This window comes from Siphateles boraxobius, unplaced genomic scaffold (assembly GCF_051911475.1).
Source record: "Siphateles boraxobius isolate OS27281-9 unplaced genomic scaffold, OSU_SipBor_1 100, whole genome shotgun sequence".
Taxonomy (NCBI): domain Eukaryota; kingdom Metazoa; phylum Chordata; class Actinopteri; order Cypriniformes; family Leuciscidae; genus Siphateles; species Siphateles boraxobius.
The window spans coordinates 2,712,786-2,737,103 of record NW_027508701.1 but is presented as its reverse complement, the minus strand read 5'-3'; the positions used below and the strand labels follow the sequence as shown (position 1 = coordinate 2,737,103).

The window sequence follows — 24,318 nt, the reverse complement described above, 5'->3', positions numbered from 1 at the left end:
GGAGGAAGCTTTCCAGACAACTGGAGAGTGCCGCTCTCCAGTCCAGCCCGGAGAGATCTGGGACTTCCCTCGGGTCGACAACATTTGCCCCCAGCCGGTAACACGCCTTGATCACATCGTTCCCCAAGCTGCAGGTGATGGTGAGATGGTAAAAAGCCTCTATGTATTCGAACAGATCGTGGCTGTCCTGAGCGATCGCCGCGATCTGTCCAGCGAGTTCCCAACTCATGTCTCTTTGGTCGGTTCTGCTGTTACGGGTGTGGTGCAGATAAAGACAGAGGCTGAGGCAAAAAGCTCCAATTCAAAGATTTACTCAAAATCCAAAAACAACAAACAGGTCTAGGCAGGTTGACGGGCAGAAGGTAAATACACACAAAACACAGTAACATTTACAGACGAGAACCGACAAGGACTAACTGAACAGAAGGAGACTAAATACAAGTACAAATGACCACTAACGAGGTGAAGACAGATGATGATGACGAGGAACAGGTGGATAATGAGGGAGTGAGTTCAGGTGAGGAGACAAGCGGGATCCTGGGAAGTGTGGTGATGACAAAGACGATGAAGGAGGTGAATGTGACAGTAATACAATTGAGAGACCAGACGCTGACTGTGTGTCTGTGCTGGGGTGATATAGTGTCCGTGATGAAGGGATGAAGGGGAATAGGCAGGATCAGTGGTGAGGCACCTGCAGCTCTAACAAACTTCCAGATGAGCCCTGTGACGGATTTTTTAATGAATAAAATAGTAAACTGTATATCAAACTAATTATAACTCTAGCTTCTAACCTTACTTCTCTTTTAGGCCTAACATTCTAACACTTGAACAAAATGTACTCTGAAGATTGATTCGAAACCAGTGGAAAATTCTGAGATGCTGGCTAGACAATATCAAAACTAGATCAGTCTCTTGACATATGACATGAATGGGGACGTCGATTGTACACGAGACCCAGGTAGACTTAGGTCAGGTGCGTAATATAAAAATCTACCATAGCCCCAACAGTACACATATTTAAGTCCAGCTTGAAGACAAAACCAATTCCTTCTCTCACTAAAATTGAAGCAAATAATGCTGTGTAATGTGCTTATTTCATTCAGTTTTTGTAATTTTATGTATAAACATTCAGTTACATTGTGCCATTTCACAGCAAGACAGCATTTTCAACACGTGAACTGCTTCTCTCCTGTGCAAGCACTTGTGTGAGCCTTAAGATTTCCTTTTTTTGAAAAAATCTTGCCACACAGTTTACAGATGAAACGTTTCTCTCCAGTGTAAAATCTCATTTGAGTGTTGAGGCAACTTTTACGACTGAAACTCTTTCCACAGTGATGACATAAAACTGCTCTCTACTGAGTGAATCCTCAAGTGGCAATCAAGGGTTCCTTTACGTGTGAAACTCTTTCCACACTGATCACATGTGAACGTTATTTTTCTTCCAATAAACTGTTTCTCTCCAGTGTGAATGATAATGTGATACCTAAGATTTACAACTGTTGTAAAGCTTTTCTCCAGTGTGAATTCTCATGTGGGCTTTAAGTTTGTTTTTTTGAGAGTAACTCTTTCCACACTGTTGACAGGTGAAAGGCTTCTCTCCATTGTGAATTCTCATGTGGACTTTAAGGTTTTGTTTTTGAGTGAAACTTTTTCCACACTGTTGGCATGTGAAAGGCTTTTCTCCAGTGTGAATTCTCACGTGGGAATTAAGTGTGATTTTATGTGCAAAACTCTGTTCACAATGAGAGCAAGTATAAGGCTTTTCTCCAGTGTGAATTTTCATGTGGGAATTAAGGATGTGTTTATGAACAAAACTCTGTTCACAATCAGAGCAAGTATAAGGCCTTTCTCCAGTGTGATTTTTCATGTGAACTTTAAGGCTTTGTTGTTGAGTGAAACTCTTTCCACACTGTTGGCATGCGAAAGGCTTCTCTCCAGTGTGAACTCTCATGTGGGATTTAAGGTTTCGTTTTCGATAGAAACTTTTTCCACACTGTTGGCAGATGAAAGGCTTTTCTCCAGTGTGAATTTTCATGTGGGAATTAAAGATGTGTTTATGAACAAAACTCTGTTCACAATGAGAGCAAATATAAGGCCTCTCTCCAGTGTGATTTTTCATGTGGACTTTAAGGCTTTGTATTTGAGTGAAACTTTTTCCACACTGTTGGCATGTGAAAGGCTTCTCTCCAGTGTGAACTCTCATGTGGGATTTAAGGTTTCGTTTTTGACTGAAACTTTTTCCACATTCAAGGCAAGTGAAATAACTGTTAGGTTTGGTCTTCTGAGTCTTTTCCATCTTTGTTGATTTCTCTTCAGTCTTGAAGTCATGATGTTCATCTTCCATATTATTCAGTTCTTGACTCTCCTCTTTCAGCGGCATCAGGTCTAAATCGAAAAAAGACAAATACAAGTTATCGCCAGTTTAATGGCAACACACAGCTGACACCTTCACAGCTTAACTAATTGATGACTTACTGGGAAAGTGTCTGCATGCGTTTACGATAATTCACAAACATTGTGGCAGCAAACTCTCCCGGATGGGTGAAATGGGACTAAGTAGCTTGTTTTGCGCATACACTTCAGCTGGTGGTTAATGATAGTTTTAATGCGTTTGTGCATCGGGTTATCATTACAGCTGGGCAGCTTGTCAGGCACTTCAACCACAGCACCCCTACATGCAAGGCACTGGAGGTAAAACAAGAACAAAAGCAATTTCCGAAACTCCAGCTCATTCAATTGTGCAAAACAAGATGAAACTCAGCAGGTGAGGTGTTTGGAAGACTTCTAGTTCTGTCTGACCGAACGGTAACAAAGCTGCAAGAAGCCAGGGGTCAGTTATTCGTACGTCACTAAATACATCCGAGATCAAATGGCACATCCAAGATGATATCATCGTGCTAATCATGATCTGGTTAAATAGCTTCTTCGAACACACCTGTTGTTATGATTAGTAGGGCTGGGTATTGACACAAATTTCACAATTCGATTCGATTTCAATTCAAGCTTGCAATTCGATTCCGATTCGATTCAATATTGATTATTTGGATATCAAGTACAATACATGGCAAATTTTCTCAAGGAAAACAAATCTCTTAACTAATGCTGTAAACTATGGGAGTCAGTTGTAGCCTATAGGCTTTCATTAGCCTACTATAATATTGTAGGTAAAAAATAACTGATTTGTATACAAACACTTAAATTACACTTTAATTTATTGTTCTAATAATCATTTTATATGAAATATTTAAATGGTGGATGTCATAAAAACTTGCCAGAATTTTTCAAACATACATTAAATATTGAAGTACATCAAAAATTAAAATGAATACGTAATATGGTGCATATATTAGCAAAATGCTCCTGTCTAGAGTTAATTTTTCTAGCTGACTAACGAGTTTATGGTCACTGGCTATGGATATGGACATTTATCGGAGGTAAATGTGACGTTACATGACATTGTTTACATTATTGTTTTCACTGACGTCTTTCCACGATTGAAACACTGATTGAGCGATTCCATGTAAGTGATACGGAATTCGAAAAGTTGTACTCTATCTTTTAAAACACTTCCAGATGCTCATGAATGTTTATTTCGCGTGTGTACTGTGTGTTATTTCGCAAATGTAGTTAGTATTATTAAGGCGGAAGATAAGATGTGCCCGCGCCCGCGCTGCTGCTTCTCTTGAGCTGCGCCAGAGCGATCTCCCGCCACAGCGCCAAAACGGTGTTTGTTTTTGAATTTTGTAAGAAAATGGACGTAATTTGAAATCTGAGACTTTGTTTTGTAGTGTTACAAATTTATTAAATGTTTAATTAAGGTTCAACAGTATTTTACCTGAGAAAGTGCACACAAGTGTTTACCATTTGGAGGCATAGATGATGACATTAACCTTTTGTTACTTCACAAGAACAGCTGGTCTCTATGATAATGCAGGTCTGAGGAATCTCCGGGAACAGGCTGACTTCTGTCTTTTATTTACCTGCTTTGTTTCAGAGGCTCTGAGTTACAATGTCATGCTGATGTTATAAGTCTGGGGAATTTCCGGGAACGGGCTGACTTCTGTACTTCATTTACATGCTTTGTTCAGATTGCCTCCACCTCTGTGTAAATCTCTCCCCTTTTGAAAGGATATAACACTGTGCTGAGCTATTGAGTTCAGACTTGGACGAATTAGACTACAGCGCTGTGAGTCTTGATGACTGCAGCTACCAACAGCTCGTGTTCTCAATAAAGGAACCTGCTTGAAAGATATCCCAACGTCTCCTGGTCTTCGCTTCTGAATTGCCTACACTTTAGAAGAAAAGGTTTCCAATAGTTTCATATCAATAGTAACAAAGCACAAAGATTATTGTGTTTATTGAATGGAATGCGCGCTACAATGTTCCATTCATTCATCAACTATGACTATAGCCTAATTGATTCTTGGGATTTAAGAATCGATATCGGTTCGTAAAAATGAGAATCAATTAAAATCGAGAAATCAATATTTTTTACCCAGCCCTAATGATTAGTATCGCTGGATTGTGTTATCTGAGATAACTGTGCATAACTGCGCGTTCATGCGTTGGTTTAAAAGGTTATATGTATTGATAGTAGAAACATTAAACAGCAACATTGCTATTGGCTGCTCACCATGGTCAAAGAGCGCACACAGTTTTTCTCAGAGCAGAGCAAGAGCTAATAGTCGAAGTTTATGCGGAATTTGAAAGTTTAATTTAAATGTCAGGGAATACCTCAAAGTGTGCCATGAGAGAGGGCTAGCAAAAAGTAGCAGATAAATTAAATGCCTTAGTGGTGACCATGTTAAATGTTTCTATCACTTATTACAGTATATATTTTTGTATTTTAATAATTTCATAATTACTTTATTCAGAGCCAACACCCATTATTATCGGAACAAGTAAAGTACAAGAATATTCTACAAAATGGTAATCTTTACCAATATCTGTTCTTAGTCTCTTTTAGAAAGGCACTGATAAATGATGTGCGTGTCTGATTATAACAGCAACCAAGAAAAAGGCTGAACAAAAGGTGGTGGTCCTGCACTACTACGTTACTCCCTGGCAAAAGAGCTGGCCCTTGGGTTGAATGTGAAGGGCATCCCTGGGTTCAGCTCTTCCTTAGATCCACAGCCAGGCACCAGTAGCAGCAACTCCTTCATTACTGGTAAATGAGCTTTAAATTCTCTTACACTGTACACTAGGGGTGACCCCGAATAGTCAAAGATTCAATGCTTCGATAGGAGGAGCCTGATTCAACTACCAATCTCACTGTCGAATCTTCGCAGAGGTGTTATGAGACGTGTTATTCTTTATAATAACGGTTTTCTATCAGAGGAAAATGCTTAACGTGTAGGCTAATTAAAAGGGTGGTGTTCATTTCTGGGCTCATCTGCTTTTCTGTAGGTTATATAGTATGCTTTATTAATAAGGTGTGTACAGAATTCTATCTTTTAATAACTGTCTTAGGACATTAGCCGTTAAATGTTTTTCATGTTAAAGCTACAATATGTAATTTTCTTCGCTGGTAGGGGTTGCTAACCTCTTACAATAACAAAGACGTAGGTTGATGACGCAAAATTCCATCTGAATTATGAAACTTGTCGTCAAGCTGATGGATCTAATAATGTTATGGATGAGTGAATACATTGATGTTTTTATCATGACTGTGGGATAAAGTAGGGCGCGATTGCTAATATAAAGCGGATATAAAGGAATAAGGACATTTCATTCGACCAAACTACCCGCAAGTTCTGGATTACTACTCACACAGGACAGTTTAATTCATGAATTAAACTTGTGAGGTAACGCAGCGCTGTTTCTTAGTCTACACTAAACTGCATTTGAGTGTGGTGAAAGTGTTAGTTTGTCTGTATGAGACTAGCAGTAAGCTAGATCAAAATTAGAATAACATACAGATCATATTACAACATTTCATCATGTTGAGCTATAGAACATTGATTAGTTTTATGTACATTTGCTCACCTGTCTAATAAAGTACATGCAAGAGCTCTGTCAAGTCGAAGTTAGTCGCGGACGTGATTCTCGGCATCTCGAAAGCGCCACACTGATATTGGTCCTCGTTTTAGTTCTCCTTTTATACCAGAGTCTGCTTGCCATGGTCTATAATGTTTTTACAAAACAACATCAACAGCATGAGCGTGCCGCTAGACGTAATGCTGTTGTCCACGTCTGTCGCCATGGTTACTATGACAGTACGAGCGGAAAGCAGGGATAACGTGGATATTACACAATTGACAGGCGACAAGTGAACAAGGAGTCCGGGACGAGCCATTATTTAAAATTAGAATTTCTCTGAAATTAAAAATCTTTGGGCACTTTTGGGATATTTTAAGTACACAACTGCAGGAAATATATCACAGGGTACAAGAGATTTTTGGATATGTTTAGCTAAAAAGACTGCAACTCCAGTTAAGCATTTATTGTCGTTTCTGCCGTTTAAAAGAAAAAGTTGACAATTCTGGCTATACTTTCGTTATTTAGGGCCCAAGCCCTGAAAGGGCAAACACCCTATTGTTTTCGTAAGGATTATTAGGGCCCAAGCCCTGAAAGGGTGAAGGCCCTATTGTTTTCCTCAGGATTATTATTATTATTTATTTTTTCTACTTCTCAGGCACTTTTGGGACCCTTTAACGTGCTTGAAAACTCTTGAAACTTTACACACAGGTCAGAAACCGCGGCCATCAGGAAAGGGTTGAAGCTAGTACCCTGGCGTGGCAGGGGGCCACGACGGCGCCCCTGGAATGGGGTCCGAACACTTGTCCATATATCAAACATGCTTGGATGTAATAATATGAAACCCGGTAAACATATATCCCATCGGGCCGAACAACTTTCGTGCTCTAAGTTTTAAGCCAGCCCAACAGGAAGTTGGCTATTATGGGTTGTTTGGAAACGCATGCCCCTGGAATTTGATATACTTCTCCTAGGGAATTCATCCGATCGCCACCAAACTCGGTCAGTGTGAAGTCAAGACAAATATTAGAACTAAACCCTTTTTTTTTTTTTATCAATTCAAGAAGTATGTATAAGTTAAAAACAGGCTATTTGATTAAATAAATAAAAAAGATAAAGTCATACATAGGGCTATACTGGCCTCTAGTGTAGCGGTTTTCAAACCCTGGGTCAAAAATAGGTTGCCAGGATGATTCAAGGAAAATGGATTCAAATAAAAAATAAAATATTTTTTTTTTTCATAAAATCATAGTTATAGGCCTATATAAAAGAAACACGTGAAATATGTTTTAATGTTTCCACTGTTCGATCGCGCCCGTGGCTCACACACACACACACACACACACACACACACACACACACACACACACACACACACACACACACACACACACACACACACACACACACACACACACACACACACACACACACACACACACACAGGACTGTGAGAGATGAAGTGGTGCAAATCAAATGCTTAAATCTTGATTGAAGGATGTGCTTCAACAGCAGCTGTTGCCACCATCTATAACTGTGGTTAAAGTTTTCTATGTTTTCCATTTTCTATAAATAAATATTTTATTTGACAGTCACAAGACTGTTTACTTTCTCCCTATCTAATCACATTGATGGATAAAAATAAAATTAATACAAGCATGTAATGACCACATAAGAAGAGAAAATAACAGAGCAGAGTTACATCATTTTAAATGTACAACATTTTTAAACTACTTAAAATACAATACTAAGTAGGAACAGTTTTGAGATTATAATTCATGCATTTATTTCATGTCGACTTGACTACTGTAACTCGCTATATCTAGGACTACCTGCTTCATCTATTCACCGACTTCAACTGGTCCAAAACGCAGCTGCCCGCTTGCTCACAGGCACTCGCAAACGGGATCACATCACGCCTACACTACGCTCACTGCACTGGTTACCAGTTTAGTATCGTATTGATGTCTTGCTGTTCGTGTATAAAGCACAAAGTAATCTTGCTCCTCAATACCTTACGGAGCTGGTGACGGAACACAAACCAATCAGATTGCTCAGATCACAGTCTAATCATCTGTTACGAGTACCCAGATCCAAGCTGAAATGTAGGGGTGACAGAGCTCTTTTCTACTTAAAATGCGAATGTAATAGGCCTGATACCTAATAGAATGGTAGATCAGTTTAGCGCCTGGACCAATCAGACAAACACTAATTATTTATTATATTTAATGAATAATCCAGCAAACTCACTCTCCCAACAAAGGCCTATGAAACTTCCCCCGAAACTAACATCCCAAATGAAGCAAAAACACTGGCAGAACCTGGTGTCCTGTTACAGTACACATTAGGACTGATAAGAGTTTACAACCCCAAAAGGAATTTCCAGAGAGATGTGACTCTCACTTAATTCTTGCTGAGAAGAAATAAACCCTGGTAATCCTATATATTCTATATACTATAGTTACTTGAGAAATGTATAAACATGTATCTAATTTTCCCATCTCATGATTTTCCTTTATGTTGTTTGGCCTATGTTTTCTTGTAAACTCTATTGGGTTAATGTTTCAGACTTTGCATACTATGGTTAACCAAAAACATATGTGTGGCATGTTTGGTCTCTATAAACTCCAATCTTCTTCCCCCATTTGTTAATTTACATTACATTTTGGTAACTTTGTGACGCATTAGTATTATAAGAATCTTGAAGATTCTTTTCTTAAACACCCAGTGAAATTACACATTCAAATGCCCTGCTAGAACACAATGGGTCGTAAAAACTCCCTCCAAAGGGAAGACTTCGTATTGGCTCACACACCTCCAGAGGGTGTGACATCACACTTAAAAAATCACTGATCACAAGATCAGCCCCTCTCTTACTCTTTTGGTCCTTCCTGAGAAGTCTTGATGTGAAGATGATGCTGAACTAGAAGTTTTCTAAGGACCCTAAGCTTGTGCCAGGCTGCGGCCTTGTCTTTCCATTCACCAAAGATCCTCTGACTCCCACTGGTTCTCTTACGAGAGTTTCTCTCGTACTGCGTAATATCTTACGCTATGGGGAAAACCTCTTTTCCACAAGATATTGAAGCCAAAAATTATCCTTAATTTTGAATTAATGTAAAACGCGTTGCAGCAGCATGCAGACATAGGCAAGGCATATTATCTGACCTGCAGCAACAGCAGCAGCCTATCGAGAGTGGCCCTGCGTGACGCCATATCCAATGGGGGCGCTTCACGCCACTACGTCACGTCCCGCTGAAATAGGCGTGGCCTTGACCTATAAATATAGCTCGACAGGCTGATACAAACTGATTTTCCATCTCTTCAGCGAAGCTCACGCATCACTGGATCCAGAGTGAGAAGCCGCGCCGTCTGAGAAAAAGCCTTCTGAGGGACGAGCTTTTGCATCTCAAGCCGCTGGCCTTCATCTCGCAGCCTTCAGTCGCCGTACCTGCTACGCTTTCCGGCGTATATATCCTTTTACTCTGCCGACTGTGTGTTCGCCGCCGCGACTCACACTCTCTCTCTTATCTAAAAGCGCAAGCGTCTTTTTTAAGATGCCTCATTCCTGTGGCTCGTGCCGAGCCGCACTCAGCGACAATGACCGCCATTTCATCTGCGTTTCCTGCCTGGGTGAGGATCATGCAGCTCTCGCGCTCGCTGACGGCGGCTGCCATCATTGCGAGCTATTGCCATGGCGACTCTGAGGTCTCGCCTGGCATTTTTCTCTCCGAGTCTGCACTTCCACCCGCTATAGTGCCGCACCATATAAGGTGCCGTACTCAATGGGTCCCAGCCCTAGTCGAGGTATGTTTATTTTCCAGACACAGTAGATCATAGAATGGTCACTAAATGAGTCAGACAATACTCCAGATGAAATAATCCTATCTGGATGTGACACTAAGATTCAGTCTAACAAGGATGATGATTTGGAATCCGATCTGGTGGGTTCTGTTATAAATTGTGTTAAAGGTACAATATGCAAGAGTTGTTTGCCGCTAGAGGGCGCTACATTCCAAACAACAACAACGGCGTAGCTTGATGACGATGTGAAGGAGCGTGGAATGATGGGAACTGTCGTTTTAAACTCCACCGCATAAAAGCTTCTACGCATAAACTGTCTGGAAATGATGGGAGTCAACAACGCGCTGAGGCGTTTTTGTCCCCAAATAAAAGGTCACCACGTCCTGGTCCGATCGGACAACATGTCAGTGGTGTACTATATAACTCACCAGGGCGGCATCAGGTCCCTAAACCTTTACAGGCTGACAGAATGCCTCCTGGTCTGGGCTCAGCACAACCTGCTTTCACTGAGAGCGGCGCATGTGCCTGGTCACCTGAATCTGGGACCAGACCGTCTGTCCAGAAACAATGTTCCAGCAGGGGAATGGTCGCTGCACCCGCAGACGATCCGACTGCTGTTGGAGACATTCGGCAGAGCGCAGGTGGACCTGTTTGCGTCCCAAGAAAACGCTCACTGTCCAAAGTTTTTCTCCAAAAGCAGGGATGCGCTGGCCCACGTCTGGCCCCACTGCCCTCTCTATGCTTTTCCCCCCGTCTCGCTCCTGCCTCAGGTGTTGGAACGAATCAGGGAAAACAGATGCCCAGTGCTGCTCGTGGCTCCGCTCTGGACGAACCAGGCTTGGTTCCCAGTCCTGATGCAGCTGACCAGCACTGCCCCGTGGCCGATGCCGATGAGGAAAGACCTCCTCTCTCAGGCCAAGGGCTCGATTTGGCATCCTTGTCTGGAGCTATGGTCCCTGCATGCATGGGACATCAACGGGTACCCGCTAACCTCCCGGAGGGAGTGTTAAACACGATCACACAGGCTAGAGCCCCGTCCCTATTCCTCAAAATGGTCTGTGTTCTCTGGCTGGTGTCAAGCTCAGGGCTTTTCATCCCTAGACTGCGGGGTTACGGAAGTTCTCTCCTTCCTTCAAGAGCTACTGGATAAGGGCAGAACCCCATCCACGCTCAAAGTTTAAGTGGCGGCTTGCTGCTGACGATGCATGCTGAGTAGAGGTTCTTTCATGTCTTCTCAGTGTAGATCAGGAAGGAATGGAAGGCTCACTGGAGATGGGGAATTATGGTCAGAAAGGAACCGTTCGTCAAGCCTGCCGTAAACAAGCCTTCCCTCACGCGCTCCATAACACTCAACAGCTCATCAGCAGGGCGGCTGTGAGGGTTCAAGGTTGTACATCATCTTCACCCTCATCAACTCTCTTGGGCTGATTGTAAGTGAAAACACATCCTCTTCCAGCACTCTCACGAGCTTCTGAAGGGCGTGAGAACATTCTGCACAATCAGGTCTCCAGAGCTCTTCGTCCAATAAACGCTAAAGTTGTGTGTCATCGGGCGTCAGAAACCTGAGACACGGATCCACTCCGTGATATCGATTTTTAGGCTCAAGATTCGATTCAAAAACGATTCTCAATTCCAAAAACGATTCACAGTATGTAAATGTAGTTTTCTTTTTCCTATGTGATTGATTGCAGTAGACACAATTTAAAAGAAAAGAAACACAACAAATTAAATGTAGTTTGATATTACTTTATATGTCTTCATACAAAAATAAAAACTTTTGCAACAAAAAAGTGCAAAGTTCCAAGCTTTGGCCAGCTTTCAAATACATTTAATTCAAGTTTAAAATAAAACTTAAATAAAAAGTTTTTACATTTAGCTTTAAAATGCTGTAGTCAGATCAAACAAACAATTATGCTAAATGTGGTTTAAGGAGTACTTCAGCTACCAGGTTGACTGTTGAAATGTGAACTCGACTGGGCACATTGAACTCGTTAAAAAATATATACTAATGTCATAGAACCCTTGCAAAATTATTTTAAATAGATTAAAAAAAGACACCGCTACTGGTCACATCAATGGTTAGATTGATTTTTTTTTAGATCCAGTGAAGTCGTGTTATAGGCGTAATTTGCAGGTAGGACGGATGGGACATGTCCCCACTAGAGATGCGCAGATGGGCAGTTATTTCATCCGCAACCGCATCACATAACTCATCATCCGTCCGCCATCCATCCGCACCAACGTTTTTGACCAATTTTCAAAACCGCACCCCCCCGCCATCCGCTGATACAAGGCGCTGCTGATGACAGCCGCGAGACTAGAAACCGCCCGCCACCCGCCCGAATTTAATTAAAATATTTTTTTTTCGTCACGTCATCCGCCCGATCTGCGTTTTATCCGCTGAGTCAGCGGCTATAACTGCCAACCGCGCATCTCTAGTCCCCACCCCTTTTTCTCAGGATCGATATTGTCCCCTACCACTTTTTGAAACATTGAGGCACGGATGTACCTAATACAAATAAATAAAACATATCCAGTTAACTAGCAGAGCATTCATTTACTTCGCTATTAAATAAGAGATCTAGCGCTTAAATCTGTTGTTTTTGAACTCAAGCTGAGCGCTCGTTGCCGCGGCGATCAGTGTCATGGATACAGTGTCCTCTTGCGGCTCGCGCAGTCTTCACTCGGACGCGTGCTTCAATCTATCGCCGTTGCGGAGACTCTCTATTCATTCCGGCGAAATCACTAAATAAAATGCACACAAATGTGTCCCTGCTTGATATAGACGGTAACCACTGATGAACATATTCGGTTTTGATGAGAGAGAAAAAATAAACTATACGAGTGTGGATTAGAACCCGTAACCTCGGACACGCTTGGCAAAAGATCCCCTCCTAGACCATTTAAGAATTCAAAATTTGCGGATCGATGCATTTATTTACGGGTTGAGCAGAGAACCTGCACAGATTACCAGCGGGCAGCGGCCGCACGTTAGTCCGCCGGATGGTTTTGCTAAGAACTTGCAATGTATAACTATTATCAGACCGGCGCTCACAGCCTAGAAACACTACCGGCCCACCGGGAAAAGTCCTGACTCTCCCGACTGCCACTCTCCCCATGCACGCCATTAAAAAAATTAATTAAAAAAATATGAATCCATTTTTGGAATTCTATGAATCGATTTTGAATCGGTAAAGCTTGAATCGCGATACAAATGTGAATCGTTTTTTTTTGCACACCCCTACCAATAAGTGTTTTTCAACCGCGGAAAGAGGTCAATAAAATAGCGGGAGTAGACTACAATGTCACATAACGTTACATTTACCTCAGGAAAGCCATTTAATGACCATAGCACGTAAGTTGCCTAGAATTTTTTTAATTTTATAACATATTTAGTATTAGCCAAGTATAAATGAATATTTTGCTAAATATGTGCACTGTATTAAAATATTATAAAGTTGTTGTAATAACAACTGCATTAGGCCTATATTTAATTTGAGTTGTTATTTTCAACCTTTAATACCAGCTGACAGGGCTCTCTGTAGTCCATGTGCAGCATTAGGTGAGATTTCCTTTCTTGAGAAAAATTAACATCTACTGTATGTGTCCAAATTGAATCAAGATTGGAATAAAATCACAAGAATTAAATGAAGAGCTCTTTTCCAAAACGCTATATATCCATTTTGATTGTTTTGAGATAAAGGACAATTATTTACCCAGACCTACATATTTTGTAAGTATTTAATTTATATAGTTAAAAATCATTTTTGGGTCAGTCTGAACATCAGCAAAAATTGAGAAATCAAACAAGATTGTTAATGATCATAAATCCAAAGTTTATTATATTTCTTTTCAAAACGCTACATATCCACTCTCCACTACATATCCACCATGTGTTCTTTGCTCAAAAATGTTATAAAACCATTCATTTTTTTCAGTCTGTTTTTAAAATAAGTTAACATACAATATCATGAGCTCTATATGAGACTATGGAGCGCTCGCTATTCACAGTAAAGACACAGTAAAACATAACACACATACAAAACAAATGGCCAATTAGTGCAATATTAAGTGAGAAACCAATTAAAATGTTGTTGCTTGAAGTGCATAACCTTTGTAACAATAAAACAAAGATAAAATTTAATACTGCATTACATACATTCACTACACTGTAGGAATTTATTCTGGGTCACTCTGGTGAGCGTTTTCATTCACATCAGATAGTGCATCACTATAAAATGCGCTCACTGCCTCAGACACACCTATTGCTTTCAGGAGTGCAACCACATCTTGCTTCTTTGCTTTCTTCACTGTGGTTTGGCTTTCAAGAATGGCAGGTTTCAGGTCAGCCCACCGTTTGCCCCGTTTCAGCACACTGTGGAAGCAGTACTCCCCATTGTATGCCACCTTTATACCAACCTTGTTGGTACTCAAATCCAGCATGCGTGCTTCACTGATCTTGAAGCTTCTCTGCGCCTTCACGCACTCTTTTGTAGCTGACTTGTAATCAAAAGCCTTCCAGTCTGTGCCGTAAATGTACACATTACCAAACTGCTGCAGGAGGGCATGGTATTCTTGTGGCAGGAGAATTGTGTCGATCCTTCTGATTTTCTGCTCAATCCTGCCAAAAACTCTATCTGCGGGGAGATAGCTGTGCCCCCTGACTGGAAATGTGTGCTCGATGCAAAGATTGGGGAAGGTTTGCCTTAGCTCCATGAGCATGGAGACCATGGTCATATTTTTGTTTTGTCCATAGCACGAGTCACTGAAGAGCCGAAGCCCCTTGGATCTGCGAATTTGACTGGCAAGGCGAACTGTGAAGCAGTCATACAAAGCAGATGCAATCATGTTGCTGTTCTTGGGACCCTGATTTTCCTGCCACACATAGAGATGGACATCCTCTTTTGGCTGCCGACTATTCTCTCCATGTTGTCTTACAACACCAAACAGGTAGAGATACAGCTGACGAGAGTAGTAGGCCTGCCCTATTGGAGTTTTGGGAAGGATCAGATTCTGCATCATGTCAAAGCAGACAGACACAGAATCCTTCGCAACTCTGCCTAGTAGGTCATAGAAAACACGAGCTCTACGACGATGCAAAATGAATGATGCAGATTCTATCTGCCTCTCTGCTTCTGTCATATTTGGATCTGTGATTCTGAATTTGTATTTGGCACAATCAGAACATGCATCAGTTGCTGGGTGGCCGAAGCCAAGATTGAAATTTTTGGCAAAAACAGAGTAGTAGAGGGAGTAGCTTGTGTGTGCGTGGTTTAGAGCCTCAAAGAGCCCATGCATCCTGCGCACACTGAGGTCAGCTGGCAGATACCTGCGCCCAGGTGCTCCCCTCCGCCCATAGTGGCTGGCCCTGCACGTGAAGGTCTTGATGTGATTTATGATCAGTTGCCTTCTACTGTCGTTCCCCTCGATGTTTCTCGCACCACCTCTTCTCTCCGGACGAGCCTCTGCAGTCTCAGCATAATACCGGGCAACCCGGGAGGCCCGGTCTTTGCTGATTCCTGTGGTAAAGTGAAGGTAAATTAATGAATTAGATCGATTCAATGTAAAACCAACATGCATACACATCATTACACGCACTATACACATAGTCCAGTACAGAATCAACTTAAAACACTTCTTTTGATGTTCCAAGTAGCTTAGTTTTAGCGAAGTAGTCTAGAGCATTGTCTCGCAACCTTTTTTGACACCCAATAATGTAGATTTCGCACTCACACACATGCGCACGCGCACACACACACACACACACACACTGCACCACTGCTCTGCTCTGCTCTGCTAACGACACGTGACACACACACACACACACACATCCCAAACTTCCCCTTCCCCATACTCCCTAAACCAGGGGTGGGGAACCTTTTTCATTCTCTAGGATCCCTAAATATAACTTAATTGTATTGCAAATGTAATTTCTTTACAAAATATGTAATTTCATGTGAAGCTGCACAACATTAAAATTATACCGGGGACAGGCCCTCGAAACATAGGTTCCCCACCCCACCCCTGCCCTATACCATACCGCCCCCTCTGCCACCAACACCACTTTAAAGACTCTCACACACACGCATGCATGCACGCACACACACACACACACACACACACACACACACACACACACACACACACACACACACACACGTTCCCTTTACCACACCTCTTCCCCTTGCTTCCCTTAACACCACTTTAAAGCCTCCTGGACTGTCACCAAATAAACAAACACACACACACACACACACACACACACACACACACACACACACACACACACACACACACACACACACACAGTGTGTGTGTGCACTCCCCCCTGCCCCTTGATTCCTTCCCTGAACAGCGCTTTTCAGCCCCAGTCTCCTCCACAATGCCATCAGACAAGCAGAAAAACACACACACACACACACACACACACACACACACACACACACACACACACACACACACACACACACACACACACACACACACACACACACACACCTTCCTACTACATTTCATGAAGCGTCTGACCAGTAGCACCAGTAAGACATGAACACTTTCACCCCTGGAGTTTACAAACAGTTAGCACCGCTTTGTCTAGAAATGGCTTTAGCCATCCACTACACAGATAAAGGGTTGTGTATCATCATTACTTTTCTCTGATAAGTAGCCAAAAAACAATCCTTCTAATAGCATAAAACATGACGCCCATCAGTGTAACTACAAAGGAAAATCACATACAAAACGGATTTCAACTATTCAAACCATGAAAACTTTACTCACCCAAAACTGACAGGAATGTGGCCTTGCAAACTGGCAATTTGTTGGGGTGCTCATCCCACAGCAGGCTGTATTTCACGGTGACATTCCTCCCCTTCTGTCGATTTTCGTCATTCTGACGCTGCCGTTTTACCTCAGATACGCTCATCAGGTGAAGAAGTGCCGCGTCCTGATCCACCTTATTAGGTTTGTCATGAAACTTCTGAAAATTCATGACAAGGTCATCGGGTGTCAATCTATCTGCTTGGCAAAAGCATTTAGCTGAGGTGTGTTTACATCCAATGGTGGGGATCCGTCGTCCACCAGAGTAGCGTATCTTCTTAGTTTGTTGACGTTCGTGGTTGTCTTCGTTTAAACGCCGTCGTCTTCCACCTGGCGCGGGCTTAACAGCTTCTTCGGACCCATCAAAAGTGTTTATCACAGTCAACACATTCATTTTTCCGACGTATTTAATACACACTGACGATGTTTACCTCACGCCTCACATACACCTCACGCATGACAGTTATTCGAAGACTCCGATTGGCCGAGAGAATATGTCGCACTGTGACTCGAAACGAGTGTAGCGGCTGTCGCGGTTTGGAGTAAAACGACACCTTTCAGTACAATTTAAACAGGGATATGTAGCGATTTGGTTAGAAACATTTATGGAGCAGTGAGTAGGCTCGGTATACAACAGAATGACGTGACAAACTCTTTTTTTTTTTAAATGGCGTTTATCGAGTTTTGGAAAAGAGCTCTTCAAATTGAAATTGTAAAAGTATCAAACAACAATACAAGCAGTACGCCTATACCAATTATTGCACCATGCTGTCACTAAACGTATTACAGTGTTTCCCCTAGAAATTTTTCCAGCAGCGGTGCTGTTGTGTGCCCGAGGTTGTTACCAAGCCGCGCGTGGTGGGGTCCGGTGGCATGCACCCTGTAAGATTAAATTATTATATTTAAAAATAACCCCTTAAACCATGACTTCTGGCAAGTTTTGTGGATAGAAATGGACATTTTGAGAAAAACAAATATGACATACCATCAACTGATTCAAGGCATGATTATTGCAGCACGTACCTTGAACTGCAGTCACAAACAGAAACCTTAATTTTATAATTTTAGACAGGATTATTCATGTTTTTCTTTTGTGTTCATTTTCAGCTTGGTAGAAATTGTTTAGGGGAAAAATGAAACGGCACAACCCAGAAAAAGATTATTTACAATTTATTGAAAATGTTATGTTAATGGGAAAGGCCACACCCAATCTGTGAGCACTTAATTTTTCTGGGCTTTTCATAGAAGATCTCTAAGGCTCTTTGGTAATTGAATGATTGTGGGGGTATTTTTTGTTTTTGCAAGAAGTCTTATGCTCATCTAGCCTGCATTTATTTAATCAAAAATACAGAAAAAACAGTAGCCTAATATAGTGAAATATTATTACATGATGTTCTTTTTAACTTTTTATTAATCAAAGAATCTTTAAAAAAAAAAAAAAAAAGAGTATCACGTATCATCATATTAGAATGATTTCTGAAGGACACCAACAAGTTTAGTAGACTCATCTGAAAAATTAAATATGATTTAACGTTAACTATCAGGACTGTGAGCAGTAGGTGATACTTCCTCGTCTTCATGGAGAGCGCAGTTCGTACCGCTTTCTCCTTTCCACAAGCGCTTGCTCTCCCGTGGCGTCTGGCGTTGCTATGCAACCATGAACAGAGGCGCGCTTGAAAAAACGCGCGCGCCGGCCGCATTTGAAATTTGCACGCGCAAAAAAACGTGCTATGTGAACGGCCCCTTATGGCAACGTGACATTAGTCTAATCGAAAATATTTCCATATGTGGCTCTTTCCTCCTTGTTAACAAGTGGATTCAGAGCCACCGCATGCAGCGCCGCCGGTCGCCATGTCTCAGTGTTTTTAAGTGTGTACGTGAATGAAGAGAATGTCGTGATATTGCTGATCATGGAAAGACTTTGCAGCGGCGCTGCGGAATACATTGTAGGGGAAACACTGTATTATATTTATAACTTATAAAATTATGTGTAGTTAGGCTACCAAATGTTTTGACAATCTCAATAGCCTACACTTATTGTGACGCAGGGTTGTTGTTGATTTTTACATCCCCCTTCCTTCCTTCCATCCATAATTCTCACTCCAAGCTAAACTCAAAAGTTGGCAGACCTGATGTATTGTGATATAAAACCAGTTTCACCAGATGATTTGAATAGGTCTATTTTAAAATAATGAATCATTTTAAAATAATTGGGGTGATTTTGTAGGGGAGTGAATCTGAATAGAAAATAATAAACAAATTATAAGCATAGATAAACACAATAAAAGAAAGATACAATTTAAATAATCAGTGCTTTATGTTTTTCAGGTATATCTAACAGTGTTCAGGTACAGAAATTGAACAATCACATTTAAAATGACAGTCTTCAGTTAATTATGAAAAAATAATTAATTTCTGTAATTAATACAATTTATCTTTTAAAAACACTTGCAAATGATAAACTTTCACTCTATGATAGTTAAACTTTGCAAGTAATGATATATCGTTCAGCCCTAATCTGAAGTGTCTCAGCTGAAAGAAATAATTCATTATTTATCGGATTTAATATATCGGCCAAATTTTCTTATTGGATCGAAACGATGATATTAAAAATGAACATTTATCAGCTGATACTGATATAGTGGCCATTGTATCATGCATCCCTAATGTCAGATACACTTTTTCCAAACTTGTTTTACTACTTACTGCTCGCAAAACAATAAATCAGAGTGCTTTTGAACTAAAGAAAGCAGATTGTTCAAAAATATAAACGTTCAGGGCCAATAGCAAAACATAACCTCTAAATACATCTGCATAAGCCTACGCTCGCTCTGTCTGAGGGGGAAAGTCAAAAGCTGGGTTGAGCCTGTGGGTCATTTCTTGGGGTTCATTTTTATACAAGTGAAACTGCCTAAAAAATTATATATATTTTTTAATAGAAACATTTGGATTGTGGGCTTGTTGTCATTTGCTAACTGCAGTGATCTCATGTCAAATGAAACGACTGACTTGTTTAGGATTTAAAATAATATGGATGTCAATACATCAAAATAATAATTGTAACTATTCTCATGATTTGGCAATATCAACATTTTTTCACCAACAAACTTGATTGTTTTTAAGTGTATTATTGTAATAAGGGCCACCTTTCATAAAATGTTAACATTAATATTACTGTTTTTGGTTTCAATCTTTGGTTTAGTGAAAGGTACTTGATGGGTCTGTGGTGATAGTTAAAGGGATATTTCATCCAAAATTAATGTTCTCTCATTATTTACTCACTTATACCATCCCAGATGTATATGATTTCCTTTCTTCGGATCAACACAGAGATTTATAATCCATATAAAAAATCTATCTAGTCCATATAATGCTCTAAAGTTCATGCGGAAACACTTTCTTGTCTGATCATGTGATTTCAACAAACATGCCTGTCCACATGAGAAGACCCGCTCCACGTCAAATAAAAACGCTTTAATTCAGGACACTCATTTGAAATTCTTCATAAATATTATTAATTTCTGTAGATCATTTTAATAAAGATTGAATGAAACTAACCTGTTTGTTCCTCAGTATCTTCATGTTTCACGCTGAACACTTCTTCAATCTTTATGTCTTCACTCTCCTGTTTAATCAACGCCATCTTTATAATAGTGTCACGTGGATCTCAGATGTTTCTCCAGGAGTTTTCCTGTGTGTTTAGACAATTTGTCATGTTTAAAGGGTTAGTTCACCCAAAAATGAAAATTCTGTCAGTATTTACTCTCCCTCATGTTGTTCAACCCGGTAAGACCTTCGTTCATCTTCAGAACACGAATTAAGGTATTTTTGATGAAATCTGAGAGCTGGATCACTCCTCCATAGGCTTCTTCAGGGATTGAAACTTGCCAGCCCTGAAAAGTTATTAGAAACATCGTTAAAATAGTCCAAGTGACTACAGTGGCTCAATCTTAAGTTTATCAAGCGACGAGAATACTTTTTGTGCGCAAAAAAACAAAAATAACGACTTTATTTCAACTATTCATTTCCTTCTCTGTGGGCCTCGAGTCAGTTCACTAGTGTAACAGCGCAGCGCTTCTGTGTTGTACGTCACACACATGACAAGCGTCGGCCAATAGTGAGCCTACGTGTGACGTAGGTCTACGCTATTACACTAAGTTAACTGACTCGAGGCCCACAGAGAAGGAAATGTATAGTTGAAATAAAGTCGTTATTTTTGTTTGTTTTTGCGCACAAAAAGTATTCTCGTCGCTTGATAAACTTAAGATTGAGCCACTGTAGTCACTTGGACTATTTTAATGATGTCTTTAATAACTTTTCGAGGCCGGCAAGTTTCAATCCCTGAAGAAGCCTATGGAGGAGTGATCCAGCTCTCAGATTTAATCAAAATTATCTTAATTTGTGTTCCGAAGATGAACGAAGGTCTTACGGGGTTGAACAACATGAGGGAGAGTAAATACTGACAGAATTTTCATTTTTGGGTGAACTATCCCTTTAAGATGAGAATAATTAATAGAAAAAGAAATAAATTCACAGTAAATCTCTGAGTGTGTCTCAATCAGCTCTAGTTCAGTAGTTCAGCGCACTGGTGAGGGAGTCAGTAAGAGTGAGAGTTAATGGACTTATGGCTAATAATCGACATTAGCCAAAAATCACTCAAAACACTAAAAATAATAAAATAAATTATAGACACTTCATAATTAATGATTTGTACATTTAACAGATTATGTTGTCTTGAACACATTTACGATTCGTTCATAAAATGTATCATTATTAATAATAATATTTGTGTTTTCGTTGTATTTTTACACTTTTGAGGGGCAGGATTCGTCAGCGCGCGGTGATTCAAGCGCTTCGAATCTGTGAGTCATTTGGCAAAGCATTAGATTCAATTGACTCCATTTCTCCATCACCACTTTCCAAAACCCGAATCCGTGTTTACTATAGCTAAACTGATTCACGATATAGTGCGCGAAATGAGACGTTACTGTTACTTTTCTATTATGTGAATATAATTATATTATTTCTATTATATTCTATTCTATTACGCTTTACTCACAAAAAAAACCCTGAATATTCTTACATTAAGCGTATTACAAAGATAAACAATACATGGTCACAAACCACTTCAAAACTATCAAATCGAACTGTATCGATTTAAACACTTTAAATACGTTAAAACCACAAACCTTTCATCAGTCTAATCTTAACAGTTGCAGGAGCACGGCGCAGCTTTATGATGTCATATCGACAGACCAAAATAAAAGTCCTGTTCAATCTGCTCTCCAATATCCAGTACACAGAGGTGTAAAGTCCAGGTTCAGAAAGTAAAAGTCCTCCTCAGTATTTTGTTCCAATCACCTGGATTTGCTTATTTGAAGTATTTCAGTCAGGACAAGGAGATAGAACTAGTGAATTCAGCTGGCTTAGTTCATGGGTGGAATAAACATGTGTCGGGACTTTTACTCTCTGACCCCTGGACTTTACACATCTGGAAATATATAATAGATGTCATGGGAATTCATGGTGAAATATATATTTTAATACATGTTGTTCAATTATGTGATGATAAAGATTAAGAATCACTAATAACTTGTTAAAACGATTGTATGACTTCTCATTCGGACCCTTCATCCGTTACAATGGACATCACATGTCAGCCCTTTTTTTTCCACTTCTGGAGCATTTTACTTAGTTTAAAGCCTGCAGTCCATGAGATTGGACTTTTGTCATCCAATCAAATGGCAGTAAAGCTCTGCATGTGGTAATTTAAAAAAACACTACATTGAAGAGAAGCATGGCAGCACTTCTCTTCAAACACAGAAGTAAGCAACATTTTCTATGGTTTTATTTACATTTTATTATATGTTTGCCAGTATTTCATAGTTTGTCTGAAAAATAGAAGGATTGAATTTATTAATTAAAGTTAAAAATAATTTGTAGAATTGCAAGTTTTAAGTCAGGATTTTTTCAAATGTGTCTGTCCATTAGAATGCACAGTGGGTTCAAACACCTGTTTCTGAAATCACATGTCCAGTAATGCTGATTGAAATTTCTTATATATATATATATATATATATATATATATATATATATATATATATATATATATATATATATATATACAGGTCCTTCTCAAAAAATTAGCATATTGTGATAAAGTTCATTATTTTCCAAAATGTAATGATAAAAATTAAACTTTCAAATATTTTAGATTCATTGCACACCAACTGAAATATTTCAGGTCTTTTATTGTTTTAATACTGATGATTTTGGCATACAGCTCATGAAAACCCAAAATTCCTATCTCAAAAAATTAGCATATCATGAAAAGGTTCTCTAAACGAGCTATTAACCTAATCATCTGAATCAACTAATTAACTCTAAACACCTGCAAAAGATTCCTGAGGCTTTTAAAAACTCCCAGCCTGTTTCATTACTCAAAACCGCAATCATGGGTCAGACTGCCGACCTGACTGCTGTCCAGAAGGCCATCATTGACACCCTCAAGCAAGAGGGTAAGACACATAAAGAAATTTCTGAACAAATAGGCTGTTCCCAGAGTGCTGTATCAAGGCACCTCAGTGGGAAGTCTGTGGGAAGGAAAAAGTGTGGCAAAAAACGCTGCACAACGAGAAGAGGTGACCGGACCCTGAGGAAGATTGTGGGGAAGGACCGATTCCAGACCATGGGGGACCTGCGGAAGCAGTGGACTGAGTCTGGAGTAGAAACATCCAGAGCCACCGTGCACAGGCGTGTGCAGGAAATGGGCTACAGGTGCCGCATTCCCCAGGTCAAGCCACTTTTGAACCAGAAACAGCGGCAGAAGCGCCTGACCTGGGCTACAGAGAAGCAGCACTGGACTGTTGCTCAGTTTTGCATGTCATTCGGAAATCAAGGTGCCAGAGTCTGGAGGAAGACTGGGGAGAAGGAAATGCCAAAATGCCTGAAGTCCAGTGTCAAGTACCTACAGTCAGTGATGGTCTGGGGTGCCATGTCAGCTGCTGGTGTTGGTCCACTGTGTTTTATCAAGGGCAGGGTCAATGCAGCTAGCTATCAGGAGATTTTGGAGCACTTCATGCTTCCATCTGCTGATAAGCTTTATGGAGATGAAGATTTCATTTTTCAGCACGACCTGCCACCTGCTCACAGTGCCAAAACCACTGGTAAATGGTTTACTGACCATGGTATTACTGTGCTCAATTGGCCTGCCAACTCTCCTGACCTGAACCACATAGAGAATCTGTGGGATATTGTGAAGAGAAAGTTGAGAGACGCAAGACCCAACACTCTGGATGAGCTTAAGGCCGCTATCGAAGCATCCTGGGCCTCCATAACACCTCAGCAGTGCCACAGGCTGATTGCCTCCATGCCACGCCGCATTGAAGCAGTCATTTCTGCAAAAGGATTCCCGACCAAGTATTGACTATTGAGTGCATAACTGAACATAATTATTTGAAGGTTGACTTTTTTGTTGTTGTATTAAAACCCTTATTTTATTGGTCGGATGAAATATGCTAATTTTTTGAGACAGGAATTTTGGGTTTTCATGAGCTGTATGCCAAAATCATCAGTATTAAAACAATAAAAGACCTGAAATATTTCAGTTGGTGTGCAATGAATCTAAAATATATGAAAGTTTAATTTTTATCATTACATTATGGAAAATAATGAACTTTATCACAATATGCTAATTTTTTGAGAAGGACCTGTATATATATA

General features: G+C 40.3%; 1 pseudogene across 1 annotated transcript; it reads right to left on the bottom strand.

Annotated features, from left to right (window-relative positions):
• Positions 1 to 295: 295 nt before the first annotated feature.
• Positions 296 to 21,886, bottom strand: LOC143746838 (uncharacterized; annotated as a pseudogene). Its single transcript, XR_013206620.1, has 3 exons — positions 21,786 to 21,886; positions 20,155 to 20,287; positions 296 to 2,385 (listed from the first exon to the last, which is right to left on the bottom strand). The product of XR_013206620.1 is annotated as an uncharacterized LOC143746838 (transcript).
• Positions 21,887 to 24,318: the final 2,432 nt, after the last annotated feature.